Source organism: Aquarana catesbeiana, linkage group LG09 (genome assembly GCF_042186555.1).
Source record: "Aquarana catesbeiana isolate 2022-GZ linkage group LG09, ASM4218655v1, whole genome shotgun sequence".
NCBI lineage: Eukaryota > Metazoa > Chordata > Amphibia > Anura > Ranidae > Aquarana > Aquarana catesbeiana.
The window spans coordinates 263643728-263662571 of NC_133332.1; positions in this window are offsets into that span (position 1 = coordinate 263643728).

An 18844-nucleotide genomic window follows, 5' to 3' on the forward strand; every position below is an offset into this window, starting at 1 on the left:
TTACGAGCCATTTATCATCTATATTCGTCCCCGTCGGCCATGGTACGCACCCAACACGCAACATCTGCCACCTTCCCAATATCTAACGGAACACGACAAGGCTGTCTGCTCTCACTGCTGCTCTACGCCCTTTGTATAGAACCCTTAGCAGCTCATATTAGGGAGAACCAAAATATTCATGGCATCCCAGTTCGTATTAGAGACTTTAAGATTTCCCTATACGCTGATGACGTTCTCCTTACCCTGATGCAACCCCACATTTCCCTACCAAACTTACATACAGAGCTAGACCAATATAGTGCATTATCTGGGTATAAAATAAACAATTCTAAAACAGAGGCTCTGCCCCTCAATATGCCCCCTCAGACACTAGCAGCTCTCTCGCAATCATTTAATTACTCCTGGAAAACTTCCTCTCTAAAATACCTTGGGGTCCATCTCACAACCACATATGACTCCCTTTATAAAGCTAACTTTCCCCACTTATATACTGCCATCAGAGCCTCGTTGACTAAATGGAAACCCCTGAAACTATCCCTCTTTGGGCGTCTAGCGACCCTGAAGATGACGATACTACCCCAGCTCCTATACCTATTCGAGACACTTCCGATACCCATGCCAACCCCACACCTAAAGAGACTACAGGGCGACCTGATTAACTTCTTTTGGAATTATAAGAGACACCGGATTGCTAAATCAGTTCTCTACGCTCCCCGTAATCAAGGGGGCTTAGCGTTTCCTAACATAGACAATTACTATTTGGCAGCCCAATTACGTCCTGTGGCCTCTTGGTGTACCCTCCACGCTTTTAACCGTTGGACACAAATCGAGAAACTCTGGATGGCCCCTATACATCGGAACTCCATGTTATGGAGTTCCAATGTATCTTCGGAAAACTCGCGGCTACTGGGACCAATGTCCCTCCTACGCCAGCTGTGGAGGCGTGCAAAATCGACATACCCACTTACCACCCCTTCTTCACCGGTTACGTCCTTCCTATTTACTCCCAACATCCCAGACAGCCTAACTTCACAGATGTCCCATTTTTGGCTGGAAAGGAACCTATTCCGTTATTGCCAGCTGATTGATCCCAGGACTCGTATATTGAGATCATTTCAGGATCTGCAAAAAGACTTTGACATTCCCAAACAGGCTTTTTTTAGCTACCTACAAATACGGCATTATGCACAATCTCTAGTCCCTAACCTTCAATTCTCCCCGTTAACCGACTTTGAAAAGCTGTGTTTAGAGAGCTCGTCTCCTAAAGGCATGATTTTACAAACCTATCAGCTCTTAACGCACGATTTCTCGCCAACGGGTCCTCGGCATGCATATATGGGAAAGTGGGAGCGAGCCCTGGGTGCAGATCTACCTCTACACACATGGCAGCTTATATGGTCTCAGGCCTCTAAGAGCTCTGTGTGCACGCTATATAAAGAGAACCAATATAAGATCTTGTTCCATTGGTACCAGACTCCGGACTTGCTTCACTCCATATACCCATTGTCCGACTCTCGCTGCTGGCGATGCCATAAAGATAGAGGGACGTTATATCACATTTACTGGACCTGCCCTTTGATTACCCCGTACTGGGAAATGGTACACTCCCTGCTCCGGTCCATCCTAAATACTGAAGTGCCTTTTGATCCGAAGATTTTTTTGCTGGGTCTCCCACCAATCTCTCTCCCTAAAATGTCCAACAAACTCTTGTCACATATATTAACTGCCGCACGATGCCTGGTGGCACTAAAATGGAAGCAGAGAGACCCACCTTCGATATCGGAATTGCACTCCAGGATCAGGGATGTTAAGAGAATGGAGTATCTTACAGCCTCCTTAAATAATAATCTTGAGAAGCATAATCATATATGGGAACTATGGGTTCTTTTTGAGAATCCCATAACCTAATTTTTTCTGTGGCAGGTTTTGTTATGTTATACAAGGTGTACAAGCAGTAATATTTGATTAAGGTACTGTTAAGTCAGTGTAACCTGTTCTTAGCAATCAGATCGAGTGGCACATAACCCAACATTTGCAACTGAATTATGTAAGTTTGGACTTTATTTTAGAAGTATCTAATTTGCTTTAAATTGTATTACCTTGTATTTTCTGTTATTATTTTTGTTCTCTTTTGGAAAAATTAATAAAAATTGTTCAAAAAAATTCTAGAATGCCCAGTCTGCATCTCTCTGAACCATTACCTCACTGACAAACTTCTTGACCCCCTATGGCAGGGGTAGGCAACCTTGGCTCTCCAGCTATGGTGAAACTACAAATCCCATCATGCCTCTGCCTCTAGGAGTCATGCCTGTGATTGTCAGGGTTTCAAAACAGCTGGAGGGCCAAGGTTGCCTACCCCTGTCCTATGGACTGGCTTCCACCTGAAACACTCCACAGAAACCCACTAAAGCTACTAACTGCAATAACCAATGGGCAATACCTTATAATCACCCTGTTAGACCTGCAATGCCATCTTCTGTTCCCCTATCCACAGGGGTCTCCTTAGAGAATAGAAGGGGTTCCAAGGATAGAGCCTATTTATTCTTCCTCCCTTGGGCAGCTGATAACTTCATATGGCTTCCATACCCATATCTATTCTGATGACACCTAAATCTATCTTCTGCACACCTCACCTCTACCCACAGTTTCCTTATGCATCAATAATGTACTCACTGGCATCAGTATGGATGTTACACCGCTTCCTATCTTTCTAATAAAGTGAGCTCATTATATTCCCTGCTTACCACATCACCGCCCCCCCCCCCCCCCCCTGGGCCCCACCCCCTGTCTGTTCCACCCAGATCAATAACACAACTATCAGTCCCTCCACCCAAGCCAGAGTGCTAGACTGTGGCGGCCCGTCCATTAGGGGTGCAAGGGCGCCACCCCCCCATCCATGAGTCCAGTGCCCTGCATGGATTCCAATTCTGTGGGGTTTTTTTTTGTTTTTTTTTTTAAGCACGTGTTTAGAGCCAGAGGCTCTGACAAGCTTCAAAAAAGTGTAGGCTCGCGGGGCACAGAACACTCCCAGTTGTGCGACAATAGCAAATTATTATTCACTATTGTAACACTGATTCTCCTCCCGGACAATCAGGAAGCAGGTCATGAGACCCGTCACCCAATTGGCCAAAAGGAGATCCTATTGGATTGGCCACCAGGAGGAGGAGGGAGGAGATGCAGAGGAAGCAGCTGGAGAGAACAGCTGACACCATCCAGAGCACTGCCCGTGAGATGGGGCAAGTGCGGGGTCCCGACTTACTGACTGACTGACCCGGGGGGGTCCTGCCCGTGACCCGGCCAACCAACCGGGGGGATGTTGGGTGGATCCTTTGCTGCACCTCCCCAAAAAAAAACATCAGCTGCCACTGGTGCTAGATGTAGTCCTTGACTCCAACTTCTCTTTTGAGCCTCAAATCCAATAACTGCCTAAATTAAGCTGCCTTCATCTCCAAATCTTTTTCAAATTTCGCCCCTTCTTCCAATGATGACACCAAGCTACTAATTGAGTTTCTCATTATCTTTCATCTTGACTTCTGCAACCCTCTTCTTTTTTTGGCCTACATTTACACAGACTATCCCCAACCTATTATGAATGCTGCTGCCAGACTCATCCACCGTTCCAACCATTAAGTGTCCATCACCTGTCTCTGAAAATCCCTCCAGTGGCTTCCACTCATCCAACAAATAAAAATTCAAAACCCTATCATCATATGACACCATCCACAAGTCTGCCCCAAGTTACATTGCCAGCTTCAAAATATCACTCAAACCATCCTCTTTGCCTAGAGCTCCAGAACTACTACAGCTGTGCTACTACTAGTCTTAAGTACCCTCTGTTTTTATTTGATTTTTGTTAGTATATGCTTATGAACACTACCTAATTAATTGGTATGCTTCATCACATACTTGCTCAGTTCTTCTGTTATGCACTGCTATGACCTAAACTATGGATTTTTAAATTGTACATTGGACCAGTGGCAGCTGGTGCTCAAAATTTGGGGGGGGCGCAAACAAACTGAAAAGTTCTAAAAAAAAACCCCCATCAATCGCCTCCACTGTGCCATCAAATGCAGCACTGTGCCCATCAAACGCAGTCACTGTGCCATATCCAATGCTCCCACTGTGCCCCATCAAATATAGCTACTGTGCTCATCTTATGCAGCCACTGTGCCCATAAAATGCAGCCTCACTGTGCCCCATCAAATGCAGCCTTACTGTGTCCCATCAAATGCAGCCTCACTGTGTCCCATCAAATGCAGCCTCACTGTCCCATCAAATGCAGCCTCACTGTCCCATCAAATGCAGCCTCACTGTCCCATCAAATGCAGCTTCACTGTCCCATCAAACCCCCTCCCCCCCGTTCTCCACGGGAGGTCCAGACGGGCACTTACCTTGCTGTGGTGTCATCTCCTCCTGCTGTGTCCCCTTCAGTGGGCACTGGCAGCGGCGGTGGAGGAGTCCACTCCTCATACTTCTTCCGCTCGGGCGCAATGGAGAGAGAAAACCGGAAGTGACATCTAACTCAGATGTCAATCAAACCACCCAGCCGTAGTAATACATACTACGGGCGCCGGGCAGAAGCTGTTCCGCACGATGGAATGCGCCACAAGGCGGGACAAAAGCCTGCAAATAAAGCGCCTCATCTGCAATCTCATAATTGCATAGACGTGGCGCTTCCCATAGTGCACTGTGTCCAGCGCCTGAACACAGTGCATGTAAGGACTTTTTTTTTTTTTTTAAGGGCCATTTTTTTAAAAAAAATCTTTTTTTGTGGCTGCCTGGAGGGGGAGTGGCGCCCCCTATGGACGGGCCGCCACTGCATTGGACCATGATGTCTTTGATCAGTATTGAGAACATACTGAGCTGTATGTAACCCCATTTCAAGTGCATGAGCACACTTAGATCATTTATAGTGCTTTCAAGGGTGATTCACTTTCAGCTTTGTATGTGTTTAGGTGAAGTTATTAACCCTTTTGCTGCCACTAATGCATGTCCTACATGAGCAGTAGCTCCTGATACGTGTAAATCTGATAAGGCACCAGTCAAGTTTCAACCCCTGGTTAAGTTCACCCCAACCATCAGCAACTTACCAACTTCACGCTCCATGACCTGCATATTGAAGAGAAACCAGTGAAAATCCATTTCAAGATCTCCCCTTCTTACTAAGAACCCAGAAGCAACATGTAAAACATCACTTCTGGTTCCTGCTGTCACTGAGGTCCATTAGCTTTAACACACTTAGGCCCCTTTCACACTGGGGCGGTGGGGGCGTCGGCAGTAAAACATGCGCTATTTTTAGCGCTGCTTTACCGTCGTTTTTGCGGCGGTATTCGGCCGCTAGCGGTGCGGTTTTAACCCCCGCTGGCGGTCGAAAAAGGGTTAAAACCACTCGCATAGCGCGGCTATAGCTGCGGTATTGCCGCGCTGCCCCATTGATTTTAATGGGCAGGAGCGGTGAATACACCGCTCCTTCACCGCTCCAAAGATGCGGCTTGCAGGGGTTTTTTTCTTCTCCTGCCAGCGCACCGCTTCAGTGTGAAAGCCCTCGGCTTTCACACTGAACAAGCAGTAGAGGCTGTTTTGGGTCGGTTTGCAGGTGGTATTTTTAGCGCAATAACACCTGCAAACCGCCCCAGTGTGAAAGGGTTCTTACAGTAGATAGAGCATTACCATTGCTTTCAAAGGTGTATCACTTATGGCTTTGTATGCGTGGTTAACCCCTTCAGACTGAGTTGTTACTTTAAAGATAAAGTAAACTTCCATCACTAAATTGTACCTATAGGTGAGCCTATAATAAAGCTTACCTATAGGTAGGGTAAATATCTCCTAAACATGCACCATTTAGGAGATATTTACTGTACATGCAGCCAGTGACATCACTGGCGCATGCGCTCTGAAGGAATAGCCACCTGTGCCGCTCACAGAGCCGGTGTCAGCGAACTCGGAAGCAAGACAGATGTAGATGGAAGTGGCCATCAGCAATGATATTGCATCGCTGGAAGGCTTTCTTTTCAGGTGAGTTTCACATAATGTGCTACTATGCAATGCATACTAGCACATTATGCCTTTACATTGCAGGTAGGAAAAAAAAAAACGTCCAGTGGTACTTTGACTACACTGTACTGTGTACATTGAAACTATGGGAAATCCCTGGCAGGCTTGAGATCATATATGATTTCCTTGTTTATTGCTTGCATACTAGTCAATCGGAGCACTTGGATTGATCTTTTGAAGGTTTCATACCAAAGAAGAGGGTAGGCTTCAATTTTTAAAATGTCTGTTGTGCCGAAAGTGGTTTGACAGGTTGCAATGATTTATACCTAAAGGTTATATGCATTTCATAATAGCATTTCCTTGCAGATTCCACTATTGATTCAGTAATAAAAAGCTTATGCACAATAGCACTATATTGAGGATCAATATATTAATAGGTCATGTGATAGACATAGTTTGATAATGTTTAAAGAAACACAAGACTGTTACCGTTAGTTATTGCTCTCTTGGTAGTGTTTTTGAACAAAAGTGTTTTTTTTATGGGGTTTTTCTAGGACAATAACCTTGAGTTACCTACACCAGGTTCTTCTTTAGATTCCAGTGCAGCAGAGGTAGAGAGAATACACAGTAAGGTGCTCACTGGATTTATGGCAGATCAACTTTTTTTATGTACATTTTTTAAAGATTTAAAATATGGAGAACACCAAATACACTTACCTATTAGGTAACTAACCTGCGCATTATAAATTACAGTTACATATAATTACAACTACGACTGAAAGTAAACCTGACCCAGAATATTTCCAGTGTAATAAAAGTACTGATGTCCAGGGACCCTAAGGCAGCTGCACATTCCTCTGTCGTTTTTCTAACTGGACACTTTGACTACTGGATCCCCCTATATCCTAGGCCTAGTATGTGCAAGGGATAGTTGTGGCTGGTGCTCCGGCTCCATTTTTTGGGGGGGGGTGGCAAACCCACCATCCACCCACCCCCGCCTGCTTGCCGGCCCTGCTTGCAAGCCCGCTCGCCAGCACTGCTCGCATCCAGGTCATGGGCGGCTTCGGCAGCTCCCACCATATTCTCCTCCAGGCCAATCCGGTCACTTCTCCTCCCAGCCAATATGGTCTCAGGACCCACTTCTTGTTCTGATTGGCCGGGAGGAGAAGCAGAAAGACAATAGCGAATGTCGATTCACTATTGTCACAAGTAGGTGGGCTCAGGGCGCTAATCATGTGCTTCACAAAGAAATGAAAACCCCAAAAGCGTCCAGCGTATAGAGATTAGGGGGGCGGCACCTCTTATAGATGGGTCGCCGCTGACATGGGTCCTCAGACCAAGTGGAGATTAGGCTTCACCACTCTTTCATTGTAGCCAAGACTCTGCCATTCAACTATTTGACCAAAGTCATTGGGGATGAGATAAATATTTGCATAATGCACTGAAGAAAAGTGAGGTATTACTCTAATTTTACTAAAGACTGGGTATTGAGAGGTTAAAAAGCATATGTACTGGGCATGGAAGAGTAATTACACATGTGCTGGGAACAACATATGTGGCTGTGACTGGCCACTAAGGAGTAAATACACATTTACTGGATACAGGCTGGTACTGGGTATGCTGGAGTAAAACCAGCAAGAGAGCATCTCACTGCCTACAGAGCTATCAGGAGATGCTAGTCTACATCAAGCCTTAACATGTGTCTCTTTGTGCATTCTGTTTTGGTTTTACTAACACTAATTGCTCAACCTAAAGTAAGGGAGGATTTTTCCCCTGAAACGTGTTGGCTACATTTGACGATCTTAAACTATTAATAGTTTTAAAAAGTCCTCTAAGATTACATTTTCTACCAGGTGCTCCCCAATGCACATTAAAAAATCTACTGTAGCACTATACCTGCAGGAGCTGCTAGTGAATGGTTCCCCTATTCCTGTACAGCCAGGCAACAAGCATTTTCTACTCACAAGCAAACACAAGAAACAGTACTGGAGCCGGTGTTTGTTGTTTCATTAGGGGTGATAACTTGGATGGGGTAAAGGGCTTATGGGATTCGCAAATTGACTGAAACGATAGATGGGGACAACTTCCTCCCTATGTACAAAAATCCTGAACCTCCAGGCCTCCAATAATCTTTGGTGATCAAAAGTCAAAATTAAGGACTAGGAACTCTCAGTCCCTTTTAGAAAATAGCACAGTGTGTTGTAAGCTGCATTCAGGAGTATCTCCAACTCCTCCGTAGACACTGCTCCCAGCTCTACTGCCTACAGGAACTACCAGTCCACCTGGCTAGGGCATAGAAGGGGTTAATGAGAGCGCTGTCCTCCTGAAAGGCTTGCTACATGTGGCAATCTCTCCCCTTATGAATCCCTGGGTGTGTTGATGCACTCACTCTGCCCTCTTTTCTCCCTGTTGCTCCTCTGGGAAGATTCCTTTCAAACCATATGCTGTCAGGATCTTACCAAGCCAGTCTGAGCCAAGCCTAGAGGCAGAGCCAGAGCCTCCCCCCCAGTGGTCCCTCCTAGGCCACTGACAGACTCCTCAGCACTCCATCTTCCACCCAACTCCCCTGCTGGCATTGCTTCACCATATTTAATTGCTGACTCAGCCACCCTGACAGGACATTTTGCCTTCCAGATCCAGGGGGAGGTACCAGAGACCTGCCTTTCAAACTCACAAACTAACCATGAGTCATAACATAAATGTGCCTGCACTAACACTAGTAGGCCACTAGGGGGTGCTACACTACTATATGGGCAGATCCTGGTCTATGTTTATGATCTTATTGTAGGGATCTGCCGCCCTCTGTCTGAATTTGAAAATGCCTGTACATATATTATGTATGCTCTTCCTGTCCTTGGGATGTGGGCTTTGGAACCCTGGAAGGAGGAAGTGGAGAAAGAGAAAATCTTAGCCACATGCCTTGTCAATGGTGTTAAACCCCCCAGCCAGAAAGGGCCATTATGCAAGTATAACTATGGTCTAATAGTTTAACTGCAGCTGATAACTGTATATCTAAATTCTTGTGACAGAGTATCTCTGTCCTGTTCTTGTTATTATTTCACATGCACAATGTCAGATATCTAGGTCTATGCTACTGTATGTGTTGTGGTCACCTTCCAGTATATATGGTGGGTGAACCTGTTTAGTGCCATATAATTTATATGCAGCTACTGTTATTTTAGTTAACCCTGTCCCTTCCGGTCTGTCCCTTTCCGGCCTTCGAGCTCAATAACCAGCACAGGCTAGAGCCAGGTTAGGTATCTGGTGCCACTTTGGGATCATTATCTTAGAGATCCAGTTGCATGTCAGATTAGAAAATATTAGGGAGGGACTGAACACAGAGTAGATAGGCTGACTGAGTTCCAGTGCCACACCACAGTTCCTGCCGGTGAGAAGCTCAGTTCCAGGCTGGTTGGACAACAGTTGGAGGATCTCCCCATGACTGCAGATCTTGTCTCTAGGTCTCCAACACAAAGACGCACGTCACATCATCCTCAGGGGCCCATGAAACTGGACTTTGTGGTAGCATTCATCTAGAGGTATCTCTATTAATAACTACTGTATATTTACCAAAGTATATGTGCACAATGTCATCAGGACTCTTATCGTCCCTTTTCTGATAATACCTGTTTGTACATTGGATGTATGTACCGTCATTCGTTTCTTCTTATATGAAGCTTGTATTATTTATGTACTGGTGTGAATCTACATACTTATGGTTACTGTTATATGCTGGTTGCAGTAGTTCCTCTACTCCCAAACACTTTGATTAGATTCCTGGTTAATATCCCAGTTAGGGAATCCCCTCTGTTCTCAGAGGCTCTGTCCTGAGTGGAAGCACTGACAACTTTATTATCACACCCACCCTTCCACTTCGTAAAGGTTCTGGTTCTTATAGTTACCTTCAGGTTTAGCACAATATCCTGTTTGGGGAGGGCAATTTCTCATAAAGCACTAATCCCCCCCCCCCAAAAAAGGAGGGTTACACTAATAAAAGGGACGCTGAGCGGCAGAGGGAAGGGGTTAAAGAAAACAAGTAATCTGCTTACAAACCTTAACCTGAAACTCAATCCCAATGTTTTTTTGTATTGTAATCTTTATTGAAGTTTTATTAGAATACAATAAAGGAACAACATCGTCATACAAGTCGACATACCATATGACTTAAGAGAATACATCCAACAAGAAGATAGATATTAGATTTAATTGAGTCCAATAGTAACAGAGGGTTTTCAAATCTGCTGATATGTGAACATATGTACAGTAAAGAAATAGTACGAGGAACAAACAGATATGTTGTCATAACATCGATCAAGTTGGGCCAAAGCCAAAAAGGCCTCTGCAATCTCAGATCCGCAAACACCATCCTCCAAAATATTGCCAAGAAAAACAAAAACTTTTTCCTCGCCTGCATCAGTCCAACAGTGGAACAAGAGGTTAGAGGTTAGAATAAATCTTTTGGTTACAACTCTCAAACATAGCATTTCCTCTCACTTACTAACTTTTCTATGACGCAGGAAATAAGTTTGAATCTTGAAACATACACATTGTAATCTGTTTGCACAATCTCTGTACAGTGAAGGTTTAGTGTGTGGGTGTGGCGCTGTCCTAATTTATAGAAATACTTGGTAAATTGTGTGTAGCCAAATCCCATATATAAAGTCGCATATAAAGTATAAACCAAAATTGCAAATAAAAAATTCAACGAAAATAAAACCAAACATAAAACAGCAAAGTGACCCCCTTTGGAGTGTGTAGGTGTAACGTTGTCCTAGTTTAAAAATACTTTGTAAATCGTGTGTAGCCAAATCCCACATGTAAAATCGCATGTAAATTATAAACAAAATATAAACAAAATCGCATATAGCAAATTTAACGGCTAGGTTGGCCCCCTTTGAATTTTAGGGAGGGGGAAGGGGAACAGGGGATGAAATCAAAAAATGACTTTAGCCAAAGCTATTCCATCCGCATAAAAACCCCATATAGTGATTGACAAACATAACATTGCTGAATAATTACATAGGTTAAATCGTGACTAGTGCTCAGTGCAGTTTAAGTGAAAAACTTGACATCTTTGTAAAACAAGGCAGGTATTTGTATTAATCTTGGTGACCAGGTGCTCGTGTCTTGTGATCATGCGGACACTCACCAGCTTCTTTAACCCCTGTGGGGGTAATGCGCAGTCACAGTGTATGCCACTGTGCGGCAATCCACAGGCTGTTTCTGGGTCACGGTGACATTTTAGGCATAAGAGAAGAAAGAGGAGATTCCATAGCGTAAAACCATAAAACACTCTTTATTGAATGCAGATGACAGAATGGTACTCACATTTAAGCAGCAACCAAATGTCATCAAAACAGGAGAGCGTCAGATTTAAGTTGGTGATCCTCTGGGAGATGATGCAAAAGCGTCAGAATAGGCCACGCGTCAGAATAGGCTACACACGATTTACAAAGTATTTTTAAACTAGGACAACGTTACACCTACACACTCCAAAGGGGGTCACTTTGCTGTTTTATGTTTGGTTTTATTTTCGTTGAATTTTTTATTTGCAATTTTGGTTTATACTTTATATGCGACTTTATATATGGGATTTGGCTACACACGATTTACCAAGTATTTCTATGAATTAGGACTGCGCCACACCCACACACTAACCCTTCACTTACCTTCTGTTTTTTCTACCTTGGTGGAAATCACATTTGTGGAGGCAGCAATCCTTTATGCGATTTCTTCCATTGTTTCCATTTTTTTCCATTTTCTCCACTAGGACAACGTTACACCTACACACTCCAAAGGGGGTCACTTTGCTGTTTTATGTTTGGTTTTATTTTCGTTGAATTTTTTATTTGCAATTTTGGTTTATGCGACTTTACATATGGGATTTGGCTACACACAATTTACCAAGTATTTCTATAAATTAGGACAGCGCCACACCCACACACTAACCCTTCACTTACAATCTCTGTACAATCTGCTAGATTTACAGAAAACAATGTAATATAAGAAACAATCCATTCAGCCTGTATCCAATGTACAAACCCTAACATTACATAGTTGGTGAGAGATCTAAAGGAGATTGTAAAAATCAGATTGTATAGCACAGCCATTTTCAATCTGGGAGTTTGTGGAAACATAGGGTTCCTCCAAAGGGTGCTTCCTTGAGCTGTGGCCAGTGTAAGGAGGCATTTTCACCACTGACCAGCTACTTTGGGGAACCCTCCCTGATTGCTACCAGAATACTCCAGTTCTAGTGGGGTAGTGCTTTGTCCTCTGTTACCAGAGCTACCCTGGACTTCTCTGTGAGGGACAATGTTTGTGAGGATGACTGGAAATATCGATGTCCTTTTTTTTTTACTGAGGCAAATTGATCTCTGTTATAGAGTCCCATAGTATTTTTTCATTTATGAAGCAAAAAAAACAAAAAAAACACAGGAATTGACATTAAAAGTGTGACAGCGCTGAAAACTTTAAAATGGTCTGGGCAGGAAGGGGGTGAAACTGTTCAGTAGTTGGGGTGGTTAAAGTGAACCTACACTCAAAAATTGGATGTTTATGTTATGCGAAACAAGTAGGATGTTCCTACTGTGCTGCTTCTAATTTGGTCACCTCACCTCCACACAGACACACTGTTTAGAACAAATCATGGTAAGTAATGGGGAAAGAACAGCTACAAGGAGGCAACTGAAAAATATGGATAACTTAGTCCTTTGCCCTCTGCCTGCCTTTTGTAGGCTCAGCTTCCAGAGTTTAATTCCTTTTTTAACCACTTGCCAACCAGCCGCCATCATTATACTGCGGCAGGTCGGCTTGTTCCCACGAATACCGGTACATCAGCTCCTTTAACCACTTCAATACCAGGCACTTATACACCTTCCCGCCCAGACCAATTTTCAGCTTTCAGCGCTGTCGCAATTTGAATGACAATTGTGTGGTCATGCTACACTGTACCCAAACTAAATTTTTATCATTTTGTTCCCACAAATAGAGCTTTCTTTTGGTGTTATTTGATCACCTCTGCGGTTTTTATTTTTTGCGCAACAAATAAAAAAAGACCGAAATTTAAAAAAAAAAACAAGTTTTTCTTTGTGTCTGTTAAAATTTTTTATAAATAAGTACGTTTTCTTCTTCAATGATGGGCACTGATATGGCTGCACTGATGGGCACTGATACGGCGGCACTGGGCACCGATGAGGTGGCACCAATGAGGTGGCACTGATAGGCGGCAATGATGGGCACTGATAGGTGGGACTGGTATGCGGCACTGATGGGCACTCATAGGTGGCACCGATGGGCACTCATAGGCGGCACTGATGGGCACTCATAGGTGGCATTGATTGATACATATGGGTGGCACTGATGGGTACTTATGGGTGGCACTGATAGGTGCCACTGATGGGCACTGATAGGTGGGCACAGATGGGCACTGACAGGTGGCACCGATGGGCAATGACAGGTGGCACCGATGGGCAATGACAGGTGGCACTGATGACACTGATTGGTGACACTGATAAAATTTATTGGTGGCATTGCTGGGCATAACTAAAACATAATGGTGACAATCTGTGCCCATTTGATTGGGCACATGTGGATGGCCATGGGGTACATACCTGGTCATCCACATGTTTCCCCTTCCCTGGTGGTCCTAGTGGCGATCCCTGGTGGTCCAGTGTGGTGATCTAAGGGGGGGCTGCGCTGATAAACAATCAGCACAGACCCCCCCGTCAGGAGAACCACCGATCGGCTCTCCTCTACTCGCGAGTGAGGAAAAGCCGATCAATGGCTCTTCTTTGACAGCGTGATCAGCTGTGATTGGACACGGCTGATCACGTGGTAAAGAGCCTCCACCGGAGGCTCTTTACCAAGATCGGTGTAGCGGTGTGTCAGGCTGACACACCGCTCCACCAATCGCCGCGATGCGGGCGCGTGGCGGCATGTTATCCTGCTGGACGTCATATGACGCCCAGTCAGGATAATGGAACCACTTCCTGAACGTCAATCCACTATAGGGCGGGGGGGAAGTGGTTAAGAGCTATAGCAGGCGCGCGTGCCCACTGCACTGCAGGGGAGCCGATGCGCGTGGCCGGCAGCTGCGATCGTTCCACAGAGAGCCAGAACAGGGATCTGTCAATGTAAACAGATTCCCCTAATGGCAGGGAAGTAGAGAGAGATCTGCTGTTCCTAGTGATCAGGAACAGCGATCTCTGTCCTCCTCCAGTCAGTCCCCTCGCCCCACAGTTAGAAACACTTCCCCAGGGAACACATTTAACTCCTTGATCACCACTAGTGTTAACCCCTTCCCTGGCTGTGTTATTTATACAGTAATCAGTGCATTTTTATAGCACTGATCACTGTAGAAATGTCACTGGTTCCAAAAATGTGTCAAAAGTGGCCGATCTGTCCGCCACAATGTCGCAGTTCTGCTAAAAATCGCTGATCACTGCCATTACTAGTAAAAGAAAAAATTAATAATAAAAAACGCCATAAATCTATCCCCTATTTTGTAGACGCTATAACTTTTGTGCAAATCAATATACGCTTATTGTGATTTTTACTAAAAATATGTAGAAGAATACATATTGGCCTAAACTGATAAATTAATTTTTTTAATTTTTTTTTTGTTTTTTGTGATATTATAGCAAATAGCAAAACGTAGTGTTTATTTTTTCAAAACTTACGTTTTTTGTTTTGTTTATAGCGCAAAAAATAAAAACCGCAGAGGTGATCAAATACCATCAAAAGAAAGCTGTATTTGTGGGAAAAAAAAGGACGTAAAATTTGTTTGGGTACAGCGTTGCACGACCACTCAATTGTCAGTTAAAGCGACGCAGTGCTGTATCTCAAAAAATGGCCTGGTCATTAACTGCTTGCCGACTAAACTAATGAATAAATTTGTATTTTTATATTTTTTGGGATATGTATTATAGCAAAAAAAAAAAAAAACTTTTCAAATTTTTTTGCTCTTTGTTTATAGTGCAAAAAATAAAAACGGCAGAGGTGATCAAATACCACCAAAAGAAAGCTCTATTTGTGGGGAAAAAAAGGACGTAAATTTTGTTTGGGTACAGCGTCGCATGACCGCGCAATTGTCTGTTAAAGCAACGTAGTGCCGCATCGCAAAAAATGGTCTGATCATTAAGGGGGAAGATCTTCCGGTCCTTAAGTGGTTAAAGCACTAACAGATGTAGAAATAAAAAGGGGGACAGAGGATAAAAATGAGATAAAACTAAATATTCCAGAAATTCACTGAGCACAATATTTCCGGAATAAAGAGTGTATGTTAATTTGACATCCAAAAGGAAAGGCTTTAAGTGTGACAGCAAGCCATAAAAGAGGCCCTGTTGGTGAATAGTTTAATGAAATTTCTTAGGGGAAAATGGAGCAGGGAGTCTAAAATGCCTTATAAGCGTTTAACCTTTACATTTATCTATTATGAATTAATTACGTGTATTTAAATGCTGAACCATAAAAGTCTAAGTGTGTAATGGAAGTAGTTTAGGTATATTTTCTGAAAGAATATTTTGAAATTGGCCACAATTATAACTGTGACCTTTAGCTGTTCTGTGAGATGGGCCGGATGGTGATGTCATCAGAAATGGTCGCTGCACAGTAATTTAGAGGTGAGATAATTAAACAGTGGTTATTTAAGTAAGAAGACTAAAACCTATTTTTCAGCAATATATAAATTACATATAAAAGCATTAAAAAAAACATTAAACATTTATAGTATCAAATACTTGTATTTGACACAGGAAGGAAGCTTATTTATAATATTGATTTTTCCCTAATATTTTGTACTTGTGAACATGATTAAGGACTAGGTTGGACAGCTATTTTCCCAATGAGATTACTAACATTTGTCACTTTTTTTCAAAAGTTTAAAAAGTAGTCCACATTTTGAAAAAAAAAAAAAAAGAATGGTAATATGAGCTGGCATACAGGATATATTTAAACGCTATGTTCACTTTTTTTTTTCCTAAAATCCAGCTCCCCTATGTACTAATATACCATTAATGTACCTCAATTGCAGAAAGATAAAAGCTTGCTTTGATTTTGGGAACAAGGCCTTACCTTAGCCCTTGCTGTATTTCTTAGAAAGCTTCATCACTTGCTGGTACATAGATTTGGGATGGAGAAACCAGTAAGACACGGGAAGGAGTTTACCAGCTGACCTCATTAGCACACACCCTTCACCGATAAACTATTTTTGCATAAAATCCCTGGCACCCCTCCACGCTTGCCTTTGCTTGGCTTCCCCAGCGTGTTTCTAAACCACCTCAGGCTGCATGCTAAACTCCCTGGGGCCGCATGCAGCCCATGGGACACCCCTGATGTACTTCAAGGGCCTGCTTGACTGGATACAGTGATTGGATAGATGGTGGGTCCTCCTATTATATAGTTGTATTAAATCTAAAGGTGATTATACAGAGATTGCACAGTCAGATTGAATAGAGTATGGCCACAAATGAAAAAAATGTAGCAATTTGGTACCGTCTTTGAGTCAGTGGAGTGTGACCAAGAACATGGACAATTCTGGTTATAAATTGTGCCTTTGAAACCCAAAAACTCCTGGTTGCATTGTCAAAATGCTTTATGGTTTGTTGTTTTTTTTTTTAATTCCTCAGATTGCAGAAAGGGTCATACAATGTGATCAACATATCAACTACCACGGCAATACACAGTATGGGCAGCACGAAGAAATAGCACGGTGAAGAAAATGTTGTTGGTGCATAGAGCCGGGAAGGCATCCAACCAACTACATGAGAGACCCAAAACATATATTCATAGAAGCAAAACTATGCAACAAAATAAAACTCTTACAGTATATCGGGAGGCAAGGCATCCCGATGGCCAGCTGGGCCCAGAGATTCTGGTCTCTGAGGTAGGGATAATGCAAGCGAGGATATTCACAGTATCTGAATAATACAGCTCGTAATTGAGCCAAGTATATGGAGTAGGGGGTCAGGTATCTCTAGTGCGAGATAAGAACGTAATCAAGAGCAGAGAGAAAGGGAGAAGACAGGTAGTGCCTCCCGCCCACGGAGCAAAACTAATCCAGGAAGTCAGCCAGGCTACGAAACCTCTCGGAGGTAGACATCGGTGTACACAAAATGGTGCCATGGTTTCCAGGTCTCACGGAAAGTCTCCACCTGGTTGTGCAAGGTGGCGGTTCTCAGTTCGTTAACCACAGAGATTTGGACGGTGGGTTCTCCGATCTCCAACAGAGAGGGATACATGCCTTGGCCGCATTCAATAAATGGACGGTGAGGGAGGCTTTGTATTTCTTGATCGGTCGCTCTGAAAGATGAAGCAAGCAACGGGGTTCCCCTCCAGAGTAACATTGGTCAGGTGTTTGATTATGCAGGTCACCTCAGGCCAAAAAGGCCAGAGTTTGGGACAGTCCCAAAAGATGTATAGCGTTGTTCCCTCTGCACTGTCACACCGCCAACATAGACTAGGGACTTGTGGAAAGAAACGATGCAGAGTAGTGGGTACCCTATACCATTGGGTCATGATCTTGTAACAAGTCTCTTGAACTCTGGTAGCTATGGAGGTCTTCTGCGCAAAATGGAGGATTTTCTCCTTCTGAGAGTCAGTGAATTGGGTGCCAAGATCTGATTTCCACTTAGAGAGAAACAGCGTAAAAAAACCTGGTTTGTTATTTTTGTGTTTATTTTGTTGTTTACGTTTGTAAAAGAAAAGGCTGTTGTTGCAGTTTAAACCTATATTATGCAGTCTGTCATTTATTTAGGAGGTCATTAGCAGGCCCAAATTGACAAGTTAGTCAAACGTTTGCAGACTGGACGTAATAAAAAAGCCAGTAGTGTTAGCTGTAGAAATTTGTAGCTGTAGAATGAGTTTTTCAGTGTTTTGCAGCACTGTTTTTCAGTGTTTTTTAGCTGTAGCATTTTTTAGCTTTTTTAAACAAAATTATACTCCTACAAAAGCTTATGGCTCAAAAACGATGGTAAACGCTGAATAGCCGTGTTTTGCAGTGTTTATTGGCGTTTTTTAGCTTTTTTCAGAGTTAGAGCATTTTTACAGCTGAAAAACTCCTCTCAAAACCCACTAGTTTTGGGGGTGTTTTCCAGCCAGAAAACTGGTAATAACAGCCTATGTGTGCATGGACACATAGGATAACATGCTAGAGAGTTTATTGGCTGCAGAAAAAAACATCTGAATCCAAAAACAGCAGCTGTAAAAACTTCCAGTGTGCATGAGGCCTTATGGGTGGTCAAAAATACTGCCTGGGCAAATTAGTAGAAAAATTAACCTGAATCCCAGGATTCTCCTTAATGGTCAGGCAAATCTGAACCTCATCCCTTTTTTGTTTGTTTATATCTTTGACAAATAAAAGTTAAGGAACCTTTAAGAGCCAGTTCACATCAGAGCACAGTGTGAGAAACCCACGTTCCATGCACACTTGCAACATCACATTCAAAACGCACTGCAGTTATGATCTGGATTGGACATAAATATTAACCACTTTAATACAGGGCACTTATACACCTTCCTGCCCAGACCAATTTTCAGCTTTCAGTGCGGTCGCAGTTTGAATGACAATTGCGCGGTCATACAACACTGTACCCAAACTAAATTTTTATCATTTCTACAAATAGAGCTTTCTTTTGGTGGTATTTGATCACCTCTGTGGTTTTTATCCTTTGCTAACATAGAAAAAGATTGAAAATTTTGAAAAAAATAAAAGTTTTGCTTTTGTTTCTGTTAAAAAATTTTGTAAATAAGTAAGTTTTCTCTTTCACTGATGGACACTGATAAGGTGGCACTGACAGGCACTGATAAGGTGGCACCGATGAGGTGGCCCTGACAATGGGCACTGATATGCGGC